Source organism: Cygnus olor, chromosome 3, assembly GCF_009769625.2.
Source record: "Cygnus olor isolate bCygOlo1 chromosome 3, bCygOlo1.pri.v2, whole genome shotgun sequence".
Lineage (NCBI taxonomy): Eukaryota > Metazoa > Chordata > Aves > Anseriformes > Anatidae > Cygnus > Cygnus olor.
This window is the reverse complement of record NC_049171.1, coordinates 49,611,331-49,628,269: the sequence shown is the minus strand read 5'-3', so window position 1 is coordinate 49,628,269 and position 16,939 is coordinate 49,611,331. Positions and strand designations below refer to the sequence as shown.

The 16,939-nt window shown below is 39.7% G+C and overlaps 1 protein-coding gene across 1 annotated transcript in view; it reads right to left on the bottom strand.

Annotated features, from left to right (window-relative positions):
* The window catches only part of SLC16A10 (solute carrier family 16 member 10), a 70,046-nt gene that overhangs the window by 32,921 nt on the left and 20,186 nt on the right, over window positions 1-16,939 (bottom strand). The window lies entirely within an intron of this gene.

Sequence of the window (16,939 nt, the reverse complement as noted above, 5' to 3'; positions counted from 1 at the left end):
GCATATCTAAGTGGGTAAATTTCCCCATCTTTTTAGGTTAAAAACAAATAGTGAAAAAAGCTGTTGATGCAAGATGCATTGGGAAAAAAGTACTTTAACTTCTTTCTGGAATAGGTTTAGATTCGTGTAACGGGGATTTTGGTTAGAGTATCTTTGCTAAAGACAGTTAGAGAAACAATTGTGATTCACTGATAAGGGTAAATAAGACTGCTTGAAATTAATAAGTATCCAAGAGACCTAAGGGACACTATTTGGAAGCAGATATACCAACACCAAGATTTATAAGCTGCTGAAGTGCTGATGAGGCATATGCACTGACGAAGACCCCATTGTGCTATGCACTGAAAAAACACAGACTAAAACAAACAAGCAAACAAAGAACCATTTCTTCAAAAGAGTTTACAATGTAAATGAAAGACAAAAGAACAGATGGCTAGAGACAAATAATGAGAGCACATGAAATAAAACCTTAATTTTAGTGCAAACAATGATCTCAATGAACTATGAACTGTTTGGGATAGTTTGTTTTTATGTGTGTGTGTGTTGGTGGGGTTTTTTTTTGTTTTGTTTTTGAGCATGTGATAAATATCATGGAGTTTCAAGGAGCATTTTGTAGAGGAGAAAGATACTTTCATGGGTATTTGTTGCATTTCCTGGGCCTGACTAACCCAAGCCCGGTCAGCCTTGCACCTTTCACAGTCCAGTGATGCTGAAAGGTAAGGGACAAATTTATGAAATGTCTGTCCTTCCTCTTCCTCTGCAGTCAAAAAAAAAAAAAAAAAAGGCTCAAAAGCACCTTGGATGTGGCAAGAGAAGACCCAAGCAAATGCACAGATGGCTGCTGATGTTCTACAATTCATAAGCAGGAGTCAGAGGGATCAACTGCTCTCACAGTCTGGAGACCAGCCAGTTGTAGAGCTTCTGAGATGCCCAACTTAACATCTGCAATATCTCATCACCACAGAATGGTTTGGGCTGGAAGGGACCTTAAAGAACATCCAATTCCAACCCCCTGCCATGGGCAGGGACACCTCCCACTGGAGCAGGTTGCTGAGGGCCTTGTCCGGCCTGGCCTTGAACACCTCCAGGGATGGGGCATCCACAGCTTCTCTGGGCAACCCGTGCCAGTGCCTCACCATGCTCTGAGTGAAGGATTTCTTCCTTAAAGAAGAAATCATCTGCAAGACTCCTCACTTTTTTATTCATCTTGCTCAGAGTGGGCTGTACAGAGCCTCCAGTTCCGCTGTCCAAAGGAAGTAGCGTACGCAGGTAGAAGGAACATCCACGCTCCCCCCCGTCAAACGTGACAGCTCTGCCACCCTGGGCAGCCCCCAGCTCACTGCGTGACTCACGGGGATGGCTGCCTCTGCCACCTGCAAGGCCAAGAGAACAGGCAACTGGAGCTTGAGAAGTGGGCACTGAAATGCCCACTGCCATCAGATTGGCAGTGGTATGAAGGTCCAAGGAAGGGCTGAAGCTCCTTTCTGCCAGCCTTTCTGCCTCCCTATGAGAGGACAAGGGCAGCCGCGGCACCAGAGAAGCCCACCAGCGATTGCTGGCTGTGAGCATCCAATCTCACGTGCGTGGGTACAGGCGCCTCATCCACTGCGACAAGCGAGCTGAAGAAGGTGGGCAACTGAAAAAGTTCAAGTAGCCTGCATAAAGGCACAGACTAAGTTACTTCAGATCCCCATGTGAGCGTGCAGCAGTCCTATTTCCCAGTTAGCACAGGCTGTGTGGTTCATGTAGCATTCTCCTTGGCTTAATCAAATAGTTTATAGTACTTCTTAATGGCTTACAGAACTAATAAAATTAGAGTATAAAAGCCTGCAGTGAAAACATTCAGCTCAAATGACATTCAATTAGCAACATGCTGACTTTGTCTTTTCATGTTCCTAATGAAAGAAACATGCCTTTATCACTTGATTTCCTCCTTATTACAGCAATGACAGGCTGGCCTAAAACAGAAGGATGGTTCCACAGATTTCCCACATAGCGTGCAGCAGAAAGGAAGGACAACGGCCTTATCTGAATGCGCTGGGTTTACACAGCAAGGTTTTGGTAGCCGGGGGGCTGTAGAAAAAGTTAATTCCATCCCTGCCAGGCTCAGTACAACCTCCACAGCGGGTCCCTTTTGGAGCTGGCTCTGATCTGACATGGGGCAGCTGCTGGGCTCTGCTCACAGAGGCCACCCCTGCAGCCCCCTGCACCCAAGCCCTTGCCATGTAACCCAACGCACTGATGCATTTCACAACAGCACTGCAATTGAATCCAGAAGCAGGAGTCCACGCTTTACCACTTATCCACCTGCAGGAAACCGCAGCCCTCTAATGTACAACTGTAAGTTTGTATGAGGTTCTTGGACCCTACAGAAACACAGTTTACAGAGATATTGTTGGCATGCCTTGTATAAACACCCTGATTATTTAACAGAAAGAAGGCTCTCTAAGTTAAACTTCATATGTATGCATACTTCAAGAAAATTTGTTTTCATCCTTTATGAAGAAGCTCAGCACCAAAAAAAAAAAAAAAAAAAATCTAAGATATCATAAGCAGAAGAGCACATGTGAATCATTTATTTCCTTAAGGCAAGCTAGTCTTGCTGCAATATCTTGATCCTGTGAAGAAGTTGATGGACATAAAATATACTCAACAGATCTATGTGATTTTCAATTTTTCTTTGCTATAATAAGCTTTCAGGCATTCTCACACTTCTTCCACTCAGTATGAGAATGGTACAACAAGTTGTGGCTGTCTTCCGCATTTTAAAACATAAATTACAGTAACTGTCCCAAATAAGTAATATGAAAAATTAAAAATGCGCAGCTTGCCAGGATTGCAAGAGTTCTCTAAAGCACTTATTACATACTAATTAAAACATTTTTCTTCCAGGCTATTGGCTGCTTTCCTGGCCACATGCTGGCTTTATTCCAAAGCTGTTAGTTCAGATAGTAATACAACACCTAAGTGCTACATGTAACTGCATTAACATTCATACACAAAGCATTTTGATTGCCACAGAAGAAAAGCTATTCTTACTTTAGGAGGACTTAAGCCCTCCTCTAGGCACTGGAACTTAAGAATTAACTCCTCAAACCACGAAACTGCGAAACAACCAATTATTGAGCTTCCTTAGAAGACATAACAGAAGTTACTTCTTACGTTAAAAATATCAGGCCATTGATATTGATATACCATGCCTATTGGCAGCAACTATATTGAAAAGTGTTTCTATGCCACTGAAAAAAAAAAAAAATACTGTAACTAAAATTATACCGAAATAAAAATCACAGCTACATGTCCTTTTCTTATCAGTTCACTACAAATATAAATAGTGCAGCTGTAATCTGAGTGTATGCTTGCACACTACTTGTGTTCAAAAGTCTACAGCTATAGTATATATATACACGCAGCGATGCAGCTATATACGCATACTCCACAAATATGCTGCCATTTTACTTTAAAAAAAAAAAAAAAGTAATTTTTTTTAAATAATTTAAATGGCATGTCTTTTGCTTTAGCAATAAATGTAAGTATCCAATATCTGACTGTTCACAAAATCATTGCCATTGTCACAGCTGGATTATGCAATACACATTTATATCCCAAACTACATATCAAGCTGTCAGAAGTTTTAGTTCACTCTCTAAACACAAACACGAGGACTTAGAAGACAACAGAAAAGAAAGCATTAATACCAAAGCATATTGGAATGCTTTAACTATGCATAAATATAAATAAAGGCTACCCCTCCATAGCATTCCTCTTTACACCAAAATTTTTCTGTGCATTACTCTAAGTCTTATCAGTTTTATCCTCACAACTGTCTTTCAAGTGGTTGGCTTAATACAGTAATAACACAGTTCATTCCCTAATGAACTTCAAGATTTTTTTAAAATATTTTCCCCTGAGAATTTTCTCGTTGAGACAGAGAACAAAAAGCTATTGTCTGGAAGAGAAGTGATAGGGGCAAATGAAGAGAAGAATATCTAAACTGAGGATTCAAAAGCAACTCCGAAAATATTTTGTTTCCCCACATTAAAAAAAAAAATCAGACGTGTTTGTGTAGCTCATGTAGCAAACCAAGACAGCAGTATAATTACCCTTCACAGGATAGCTGGGAGAACAATGTATTTGGCAGTACACGCGCTAAGACGGAAGCACAGACCTTCGAAAGCGAGAGCGTGCTTTCTAGGTTTAATATCAGAGCAGATCCCCATGCACAAAGACCTACAGCTACACTGTTTTGAAACATCTGCAGAACAGCCTGGCCAACCATCCCCTACAATGCTGCTTGCTGTCAGGTGTGCTTCCTAAAAACCCTATCTCCCACTGTCCCCTTGGGTACCGAGCACAGTAGTTCGGGCTGTACTACACCGATGGTTGTCAGCACAGCCTGTAACGATGCTGGGTAATGTAAAGTTCTTGTTTTAACTCGAAATGAACAGAAAGTACAGAACCAGGGACAAACTGCTTCAGACTCTAGAACTGAAACCCTGTCAGTCTCTAGATTTATAAGATGGAAATAAATACTCCTCTCACATACTAAAGAAAATATGTGAGATTCTTATTGTTTCAAGTACCCTAGAAAGTAGATTTCTAAGAAAAAATATTTTGAAGTGAATGTGTAAAATAAGCAATATAGGACAAGTTATATGGGCAGCAGACATTTAACAACTTTCACTGTCACACACTGAAAAGGTTTGCGTGGAAAAAAGTAATCTATTACAATGAAATTATAATACAGAGTTAACGTAGCTGCTTAAATAATGGCACTTAGTAACGTCTGAATACACAACTTTAATGCTATTTAGGAGTGTCTTCCTTGTATTTTTATAAAAATACTTGAAGAAAAGGGAACGACAATATTTACAACAGAAGCATGAAGGTTTTCATATTAAGTGATTAGCTGTGATTTACGCAAGAACAGGGAAGAATGTAAGTACTCTCCCAGCCTCAAACCATTCACAGCCGAGGAACTTCTTGAGCCAGTTTTGTTTTCTGTTTTGAAAATAATAATAATAATAATAATAATAATAATAATAATAATAATAATAATTTTTTGGCCCCAGTGCATTCATTGACATTCAAGTGAGAGTTCTCTTATAAGAACTTCTATTTCTATCCTCTCCCAGAACACTTATACACTTTCAGCACCCACATCACCTTACAGCAAACTACTCCATAACTCAACTATAGGCTTTGCGAAAGACTCAGTCTTCATCTCTTATTAATAATTCCTTGCCCCCATAATCAAATTTACATGGCATTTGTTTTAAGAAAGAAGGAACTGCAATACTGCCTAGATCAAAGACTAATTTAGCCTAGCATCCTGTTTCTGACCACCACAAAATACATAGAAAAAGAACATTTAAAACAGGGCTAGCATACTGTAATACCTTTTCCCTTGCTATGTCCTCCCAACATCCAGCAATAAGCAGCTTAGAAACCTCATAGAATCATAGAAACATTAAGGTTGGAAAAGACCTCCAAGATCATCTGGTCCAACCGTCCCCCTACCACTACTATCACCCACTAAACCATGTCCCTAAGCACCAGGTCCAACCTTTCCTTGAGCACCCCCAGGGACAGTGACTCCACCACCTCCCTAGGCAATCTAATCCAATGCCTGACTGCTCTTTCTGAGAAGAAATGTTTCCTAATTTCCAACCTAAACCTCCCCTGGCACAACTTGAGGCCATTCCTGTGAATGAGGCCATTGAGGCCATTCTCACATTACCTGTGAGAAGAGGCCGACCCGCAGCTCCCCACACCTTCCTTTCAGGTAGCTGTAGAGATCAATAAGGTCTTCCCTGAGTCTCTTCTCCAGACCAAACAACCCCAGTGCCCTCAGCCACTCCTCATAGGACTTGTTCTCCTGGCCCTTCACCAGCTACGTAGCCCTTCTCTGGACACGCTCCAGGCCCTCAATGTCCTTCTTGTAGTGAGGGACCCAAATCCGAACGCAGCACTTGAGGTGTGGCCTCACCAGAGCAGAATACAAGGGTTTTCCAAAGCAGAAGGCTGCATCTAAACATTCTTCAAGAACATTTAGCTCTACCGATAATACTTTGGCTTCACTGCATTTTACTGTAATCAGTTACAGAACACGCTCAGGCACCAATACCACCAAAAAAAACAAACCAAAACAAAAGAAATTCTGCATGTATTTGGATTATATTTCTCACAGTTAGCAATGACTTGCAGGTATATATACCGAGTTCAGTCTACTAAATGAATGCTTAGTCACTCAGCAGTACCACAACTCAGCAAGTCTAAGGAGGCTACCTGCAAGCTCATGTATGAGGACAGGCTACAGTTTTGGATTTGTTCAGCTTGTAAGCAAGAAGAGCAGCAGCTCAAAAGAAATCTAATTACTGGCTCCAGACATCCAACAGGTGATTATTAGAGAATGCAGGGCTAGTATTCAGCAGTGAACAGTGACAGGGCAAGGAATAACTGATACAAACCACAATAAATAATATCCCAGTCAGATGGTACAAAGGCAGTGAAACACCGGAATGTGTGGTCCAGAATGGCTGTGGGATTTCCTTCCCTGGATATATTGAAAATGTGACTGGACAAGGCCCTGTGAACAACCTGATCTAATCCAGAAGTTCAATGCACTTTTGAACCACATAATTAGCAGTTAGACCAAATAATTAGCCTCTTCCAACTCAAGTCATTCCATGACGGAACAGTTCATTTAGGGAACTCCTCCATTTCTGGAGGAATACTGTTTTAAATCCTTGCTTCTTGAAAAAAAAAATAGGTGCTGAAGATCATGTTAATAAGCCTCAGCAGTTCCTCAGAATAAAATAAAAATAAAAAATCTCAGGCTAGAAATATTAGGCCAGCCACCAATCCCTTGTATGTGGAACTTCGGAAGAAAAAGAAAAGGGCAAAGCTGAAAGATTAAGATGCCTTCCCTCCCTCCCCTCACCCCCCTCAGGAAATGGAAAGAAGTAGATGGCATCCTTGAATTCTAAGCCAAAGAGATCCTTACAGGCAGATCTCTAGAAACTATTATTAGCATTACAGATGTGAGCTTCATTATTATAAAACTACTAATCTCCCTCCTACTGATGCCGTTTTTCCATCAAAATTGTTTTCTTCCTATTGCACGTACCCAGAAGCGTGGGGTTACCCTCTGCCTAAGACACTCCAGACACATCCTCTTTTCCCCATTAATTAATTCATTTTTTTTCCTTCAGGGAAAAGCTAGTGATTTCTAAAACGTGGAACTGTTCAACAGCCGTTAGTAACGGTCCCACAGAGCCATCAGACCCAGCAAGTACCAGAATACCCTCGCATGCCCACAGAGCCCCTGTAGGTCAGCCCCCCTAGAAGTTGCCAGCCCTATTTTTAACCAGCCTATCACTAGCCAAAGATGTCAAATGACTTGCGCTACATTCCCTGCTGACAGGAGCTCACGAAAACTGTCTGACGGCTCAGTAGCTTCTCATGAATTCTGACGAATTTAATGTCATTAGGGTATCCCTGTGTTCCTATCACTAGGGGCACAGTGGAGAGAACAACTGAATTTCCACCTAGTCATTCCCATTATTGAGCAATCCACAGGTCACAGAACCATATGTCAGTAGAATTTGAAATGTATGTAGCATACATTTGTGACATATATACATATAAATATATGACATATATATATACACATATATACACAACATCTAGAATTCCCACTGTCATTAACTGAGTGCACTGGTTGTTCTACTCAAAAAGACTGCTGATCCCATTTAGAGCAAGTATGTGTTTAAGGTCTAAAAATAAATTTATGACATAATGCTGCCACAGGAAGTATCCTATACTCTGAACTCAGGTTACATTGCAGATATCTGAGGTAGGCTCTCCCTTAAAGCAACGCCATCCAAAATATGAGCCCTGGTTTAAATGAAAATTATAAAATATTCAGGGCAAAGAAATTTTAGTGCAAGGAAATAGCTTTGGTGTTCCCAAAAGATGTTATCTCGAACAGTCTTTAAGAATCAGAATGATCTATAAATGATTCTGATCAGATTTCCACAACACACAGAGATCATGACTAATACATAAACACTGATGAACCAGGCATGAGTGGAAATACCTGACACTCATGAAATACCTGAATACAACGCATTGTTTTTACCCCAATCCTCCTTTCTCTTGTCCTTTGGGAGCAAGTCAATTATTAAATAACCTAATTACTGAAAGATGTTGGGAATTACAATGAATCAGAAACCAAGAACTATATATGACCCACTGGATCCCAATAAAGAGATCTCTGAACAGATACGCTGTTTCCATAATCAAACTGTATGCTATCACAACATCAAGTTATTAACAGACCACCTGAATCAGTTTATTCCACAGAACGAAAAGACTGAACTCAACAGACTTTACAAATAGCTGTACAGTTTACTATGTTTATTTGTAGCATCTCTTCAGCATGTCCTGTGACTGTCCAAAATGCTACTTCAGATTTCAATGTGCCATTTTGATCTTCATGCAACAGGGTGGAAAGAAGTATAAGCTTGCCCATAGGTTGTGAAAGTAGCAGAATAAGTTTATATAAAGAGAAAGAAAACAGAAAAATGGGTGAAGTCAGAAAAAATGCAGTGATGAAACAGCTAGATGCAGTGATAGTGGATAACTGATTGCTTCACAATTTAATTTATGCTTGCTAAAATAACACAGGCTTAGGCAGTTTTGAGGTTGTTTTGGGGTTTTTTTGCTTGTTGGTCCCCACCCTTAACAAATAAACAAATCAGATAGTACTGTTGAATCCAAAGCGAACATCATAGGAAACTAATCATGGTGTTTTCTTCGAACTATGTGACAACAAATAAGAATCTAAAATGGTTAAAGAAAGATGTCCTTACAGACAAACAACTTTTACTACTAGAACTTCAGAGCTTCTATAAAATTGGCAAAGTTAAAGTAAAATAAACAAATATTTAAGTTAATAAGAGCTCAAAAAACAAAAGCTCAAAAATAAAAAATGCACTGTTAGTCAAATTCTGCTAGTAGAGATTACAAACAAAAGCCTTCAGGAACCTTTTAAAAAAGGCTGAAGTCAATCATTAACAGAAAAACGTACGCGTTTCCATTTCATGGCAAACTGAGCTTGACCTTTGACACTTAATGAAGTCTGAAAATGCTGTGGTAGGAAGAACAAACAAGGAACAGATCGATAAGAAATGGCTGTAATCCCTTGTTTTTCCTTTTAGAAGTCCTACAAGAATGTTTTCTGCTGACTGAGACAGTTTTTAAAGCACAACATAATCATATTTTTAACTAATGGCCTGAAAAATTGGAGTTCCATTTCAGATTCCCAGGCATGCTTTCATCTTTCCCTCCCTCTTTCCCCCACCCCAAATTAGCACTGTGTGTTTTTTTTCTTTTTTTTTTTTTTTCTCTAAATACCAACCAGATTAACACCAAGAATCACGTTCTGTTTTGATTTAGGATCAATAACACTCTGCATAACAAAGTGTTAGCTCCTCAATTCAAAGATGACAGCCTGATTTGCCAGAAGGGTTTATTGCTAACTGCTGTCACAACCAAGTTACACACATATCCAGAACACATCCGCAACCAAACATGTCATGCAATGGTCTTGTGTTTTAGAGTTGTACTGTGGATTATATAACAAGACCCACATTTTAAAGCTCTCGGTGAAGCTACTAGTCTTTTTTCTTTCCGCCCATCTCACTTGGATTGGGTAAGGACGTACAAATCAAAATTGTCTTTTAAATGATACAAGCCTATGGCACTTCTACAGCATCAAGTCCTTGTGAGACCATGATGAAGATTAAAAGACACAATAATAATAATAATTTAAAAAAAAAAAAAAACACATTTCACAGCTAAATTTGGTATACTATTTGCAGTCCAGGACAGTAGCTTACCATCAAGCAGCTCACAAATTCATTCTAACTTTTCACATACAAAGATCCTTCTGAACCCACCACAGTTGGCTAAGAGACCCCATCACACCTCAGCAACTTGGTGAGCATCCTCAAGCCCCACTATAACAGCACGTGTTCCCTGAGTACACCAATGCCCTCCCTTATGTTCTATAGGTCTCTCTTTAAAATCAGACCTGATTTAGGCCTTAAATATGTACCTTCAAGGATCAAACAGCTGTTACCTAAGAGATGCCTTAACGTTATAAGCCACCATTCACCACTATTCACCTCGAATTACCCATTAAGAGCTTCATATTTAGGGCTTTATAGGCAAACTCAAAGTCCCCATTTTCAGCAAGTGACGGACAATTTACCATAAAGAAGTACACTAACCAAGCCCAAAATAAAAGTAATTTTAGGACAGATCATTTAGATGCTGTAACAGGTAAATATTTTTCGTGGTAAGACCCAATTATTGTAGTATCCACATCAGAGGGGAAGCAGCTGCATGTATATGGAAACAAAACTGTCGATTGTGAAACAAGACACTTCAACCCAAGCAAATGTATTTAGTATTACAAGTACAAACACTGAGCTATACAGCAAAAGTCCCTCTTTGCAATTTTAACACTTTCTACTGGAAGTTATGTGGAAAGCTACATTTGACTTTAAAAAAAAAAAGCAACCTTAAGGTAAAACGAGGTGACACGAATAAGAAGTTTGAGACGCTTATATTTCATAAAGTATGTTTACTTGTTTTTTAAACTATTTACCTATAAATTTATCTGTCTCATCACAAATACACTGCCAAAAGGAAATACAGAGTTAAAAACTGGACTATTTTCAGATGACTGCGTAAGAATTAAATACTGTCATAGGCTAAGAAAAAAGTGATTTATATGCATCACATTTTCCCCCCACATCTTCACTTCTCTTCCCTTCAAACACTGAAAACTTAGTAAAATAACAGAGGCACTGTCTTTTTTTTGCAACACAAACAAATGCATTAAAATGTTGTCTCTTTCAGAAGATTAATAGGAAGAGGGAATCATTTGCATGGAAAGCTTGATAAAAGCAAATACAAGATAAGCATACACAACAGTAATTCTCTGTGTCAGCACGAGCCCTTTTTATCAGCTACACGTACCTGTGACTCAGCTTGTGCTCTCTGTAACCCTTGTAACCAAGTGAACCAGCCAATAACTCTTGACCTTGTGTCTTTGTGTCATCTCCATCCAAAACTGTCAAGCCTGCCAGTATTATTAACTGGGATATTAAACTGCTTCTCATTAACTTTATGTCCAATTGCTTGAGCAGTCACCTTCTTTCTAGCGACCCAAATGCTGTACATCCAGAAAACCTGAACGAATTGCCAGTTTGCACAAAGTAGTTTCATCTAAGATATACAGCACAACTCACATCCCTGATCCATGTGACTCACTGCATATGTAGCATTTCACATCTGCAACTCAACCTGTGACAGAGCTAGGACATAGGAACTACAGTTTTCTGAGGTGCTGGTTTGCAGATTTGGAGTTTTCATCTGTCCCATCTAGTCTAATATCCAGACTGAAAAAGCAAAAGGTTATGCACATTTTTATCCAAAAAATTAACTTCATTTTTTCATAGTCATTTTCACACAACTTTAGTATTTCATTCTCAGCACCAGCTAATTCCATAGCAAAATATAACAACTTCATTTAAAATACACACAAATGGGCAAGTAATTCAACTACATCAGTTTTAAAAATTTAAGAAAACAATTATATCTTTTGAGCTAAAATTCTACTTACTTAACATAGAAAGTAAATTTTATTCTGCAACATTTGTCACATATATAGAGACTTTTAAGCACCACAGGTGGTCTCCTTTATCATGCTATGGTGCTCTACAAAAATAATATGCTTACGCTTGAAAGACATCTACTCAGTTCCGAAAATACTGAATATACTTCTAAAGAAATTAAGTATTTCCAGAATTTTACATAGGAAAAATCTAGTTTAAAAAATAATGGAGTAGTAAAGTACATTTTACATAGAAAACAAAAAGCATATATAAACAACGGTATTTGGAACAAATTTGTTGTTTAACTCAAGAAACATCTTTCTATTCCAATAGTATTTCTACTTATTGTTCTTTTACGCTGGATCCACCTATTAATGATCCTTTGCCAAAACTATGATACCTGCTCTTAAAAACCACAGTCAGGGTTATGGTTAGCACATACAACTTTCTGAAGATTCTTTTAAAGAATTAAAATTTCTGCTTGATAAGAATCCCGCTTATCTTTAAAAGAAAATCAATGGATTTACTCAATATTTTGATGTATTCTGAAAAATATCTGAAGTGCAAAGCTCTTATTTATAAGATATGTACAACAGCAGAAAGCTGTAAGCCAATCATGCTGCTGGTTCATTTCCTCCCCCATTTTTCACCAATGCCTTTCGCTCTTCAGGCTTCTGGGTTGCTGCATTAAAAAGACTCTTTGTACCCGACATAAGCAAACAGACACAGGCACACACTGTCTAGTATGAATTTTTTCTCTGAAGTCCTGAATTAAAACATTATTTATTACTTCTTTAAGACATAAAAGTCTTTCTGAACGGTAAAATTTAGTCAAGACAACTGTTGTAATCAGTCATCTCCTTGAAGATCCAATGAGGGTTGAATGACCTCAGGGAGTTTCAATGCCTTACTCCCTAGTCCTTCACTAGAGAATTCTTATCTTTGTTTGCTGAGATGAAGCCTAAATCCACCATTCTACATAGCAGTTGCAATAGCCTTGCTTAACTTAAGCTGTGCAAATCTGAAACACTCTTTCCTGAAGTGACTCAGCTATTTTTGTTGTGTCAATGGCAAGAACTGGTAATATAATCAGCAGAGAGTTTTTCCAGGTTATACTGCAGAATAGTATGTCATAGAATAAAGTCATTAGTATTAAAAAAAAAAAAAAAGCTTTTAAGTCTTTCTGCTGAAAGATCAATCTCCATCCATTAACACTGTGTTCTAATTTCTTAGAAGAGTGAGCATTTTAAGTGCAATTTTATTTTATCAGCTTACAATCTAAGCAGCAAGCAGCTTGCCTACTAGCATGTCTACAACCATACTTACTTTAATGTTATTTCCGGAGCACTAGATTCCAGCACACTAGAATTACACCAACAATTTGCCATCTTTGCAGTCAGAACTTAACTCCAAATGAATGAGTGAGTAGGAAATCAGAATTTCTTATTTCTGATTTTAAGGGGAAGGAAACGAATAAAAATAATACTAAACCTAACAGAAATGCTTTTACATGATAAACAGTAAGCACTGCCAGATAAAGTGTAAATAACATATAAAATACACTTTCACACTTCACAGAATACAGCCATACTACATACAGAGATTTTCGGTCTTCTATAACAAAAACAAAAAACTTCAAGCTCTTACAATGACCTAAAAAAGCTTAAGACATGCTTTTTATTCCCCACCAACAAATAAGTTACAACTTCTGAAAGAAAATGTGGAAGAGACAATAGAACAAGGAAAAGTGCTGTTACGTGTATTAAATGCAAGATTCTGAACAACATCCTTCAGTTCTATTGCTCACAGCACACCCAGCTGCAAGTATCACTGCTGATCTTAGCAGGTATCAGATTGTGAACTCTTTCTATCAAGCTGTCTTTGTTTACAGTGTTGGGTTATGTGATAAATTATCATCTGCACACCCATAAAAGGGACAACAGCAGGAGGGGGAGCCCAAATTATGCCAAATTATACCAGTCCCACCACAGCAGTAGTGAGCCCATCTCCACGTACCTCAGCAGCTGCTCTAAACTACACCAGTCAAAGCATCCAGAAAGAAACAAGATAGCAAATATCTAAATAACTTTTACGTATAAATAGTGGACAGCGAACTTTGTGATCCCTAATCAGAAATATGGAAAATTGGTGCATATAATTTCACCTTGATCACAAAAAGTGGTGTAAACTGGCATTAGGTAAAAGTTACTGGATTTTTTTTCTTGAGAAAGATCCCAGCAGGCACAATCAAAAGGCAAAATCAAAAACCATGAATTAATAGTACGCCTGTCTGTGAGTACAGTTTGGAAGAACTTTCAGGTAAGACTGCAAATAAAAATTTTAGTCTAATAGACTACACAAGTAATTAACTTGTATAACTTGCATCCTAAGGCTCTGGGATCCCAAGTGCCCTGAGTCGGATGACCATGACTGCAGGAACAATAAACTCCCAGGAACCTCAAACTTAGTGGGATTTGCTGCTCACCTAGATACATATAAGTCTATGGGACCCAAAGGGATTCATCCCAGAGTACTCAGAGAGCTCGCTATTGTCATCATGAGAACTCTCAATTATTTTTCAACCATCTGAGGAATCTGAAGAGGTCCCATTTGACCGGAAGCTAGCAAACACCCTTCCAATTTTCAAGAATGGCAAGAAAGATGACCTTGGTAGTGGTCTACGGTCTCACTTCAGTGCCTGGTAAAATTATGGAGAAAAATATTCTATGAGTTATTGAAAAACACCTGAAGTTCATTGGTCACAGCCAAGATGGGCTCACAAGGGGAAATTCCTGCTTAACCAATTTAATTTCCTTTGATGAGAAGGGCACCCATCTAGTTGATCACGAAAAGCTAGTTTATGTAATCTTTTTGGATTTCCATAAAGCTTTCAACACTGTTTCTTGAAGTACACTTCTAGACAAAATGTCCAGCATACACCTAGACAAATATATAGTAGAATGGGTGAACAATGGGCTGACGGGTGAGACTCAGAGGATTATAGTAAATGGGGTCATATCAGGCTGGTGGCCAGCCACTAGTGGGATTCCCCAAGGATCCATTTTGGTGCCAGCTCTCTTTAATGCTTTTATAAATGATCTGGATGCAGGACTTGAATGCATATTGAGTTTGACGATGATACTAAATTAGGAGGAGCTGTTGATTCCCTCAAGGGCAGAGAGGCCTTGCAGAGAGATCTGGACAAATTAGAGACCTGTGCAATCAACGACCACGTGAAGTTCAACAACAGCAAGAGACGGATTCTGAACCTGGGACAGGGCAACCCTGGCTGTGTGCGCAGAATGGAGGATGAGAGGGTGGAGAGCAGCCCCACAGAAAAGGAAATGGGGTTCTGGTTAATGCCAAGTTGAACATTGTGAGAAACACTCCGTAGGCAATAACTTAGGCTCAGGCGAGGATCTCAGTGAAGCAGCAATTTATTTGCAATTGCAAGGGCGGGTGTCCCACAAGCAGGAGCGCACCTACTGGTTCCAAAACACAGTTTATATACTTTTTGATGACAGGACCCTCCCGTTTCCCCACTTAGTGGGTAATCCAGGTTCATAATCTATCTGATGCTTCACAGACAATGCATGGCCTTCAGTTGCCAGCCTGTTAAATTTCAAATTTCTTTTGACTTTTTTACTGTTTGAAGTGGTAATGTTTCTTCACTTATCTGACTTGACTTAACACCATGGTTTTCACCTAACTGTTCTAAGGAGTCTAGTTGTCTGCATTTTACAAGGTCACCTGCTAAGTTTTCTTATCACTGCAAGCATATCTCAATACCCCATTCCTTACCTTTAAACAATGTAACTCTGCAAAAACAACATTTTTATTCCCACAACATGAGTCTACAGCATGCCTTGGCAGCAGGGAGAGCCAACCATACCCTGGGGTGCATCAGGGACAACACGGGCAGCTGGTCAAGGGAAGGGATTGTCCTGCTCTGTGCTGGTGCAGCCTCAACCTTGAGCACTGGGTGCAGTTTTGGGTGTCACAATATAAGAAGGACGTAAAACTATCAGAGAGTGTCCAGAGGAGGGTAACAAAGATGGTGAAGGACCTGGAGGGCGAGACATGTGAGGAGCAACTGAGGTCCCTTGGTGTGTTCAGCCCGGAGCAGAGCAGGCTGAGGGGAGGCCTCATGGCGGCCTGCAGCTCCCTCACGAGGGGAGCGGAGGGGCAGGCGCTGAGCTCTGCTCTCTGGGGACAGCGACAGGACCCGAGGGAACGGCATGGAGCTGGGACAGGGGAGGGTCAGGCTGGGGGTTAGGGAAAGGTTCTGCACCCAGAGGGTGGTCGTTGGGCACTGGAGCCTGACAGAGTTCAAGAAGTGTTTGGACAATGCTCTCAGACATTTGATTTTTTTTTTTTTTGGGGGGGGGGGGGTCGTATGTGGAGTGAGGAGTTTGACTTACAGGGTTGTGGGTTCCTTACAATTCATGATATTCTATGATTATGAACTACATGAACTGTGGACAGCAGAAGCTCAGTATCTACCATTCAAATATCCTAAACTTACTCAAATATAAAGCTTACTGCAACTGTTCCTTCAGCTGAAGTACTTCACAAAGAAAAACTTTTGTTAGTAATCAACAACCCCCAGCCAGCCCAAATACAACCAAAATTTAGCAAGGCTGCCTTGCTTTCAAATTCACCCTGTAACACTGAAGTTCAGAAAGCACCATTGCTTGTGCTTCTTCTTAGTTAGAAGTACTGAGTGCCAAGAACAGGTGAAATCAGAAAAAATAACTACCCTACTCAGTCCCATGGCACTCCGCATCACCAGAAGGTGGCTGTTCTTTGCGGCACGAAGGCTCACTGTGCAAGGAATGAGTCAACCCACAAGTAAAAACTGATGAGGAGCCTAAGGCACAGAGAAACTGCAAAGTATCGGGCAAGTTAATAGGATTTGGAGATGAAGAAATCTGCATGCATGAACAAGACAGTCTGAAATACCAAGAATAAGAAAAGGATTAAACTGATAAGCCCAAAGAGCTAAAGCTGTGACAGCAAAATCCCATGTTTCCTCTGGCACTGACAAGATGGAAAAGGAAGACAAAGAGGAAAAGGAAGCTGGGGGAAAGCAAGGCATGACTTCCTAGCCAACAGAATAGGAACAAAGATTTGGGGGGGGGGGGGTGGACTAGAGCCCCATAGCAGATACTAAGTTAATAAACACTGAGTAACTTTAATAAATCAGACAATTTGTTTGATAAACATACTTCGGTGGTTTACAGAGTAAT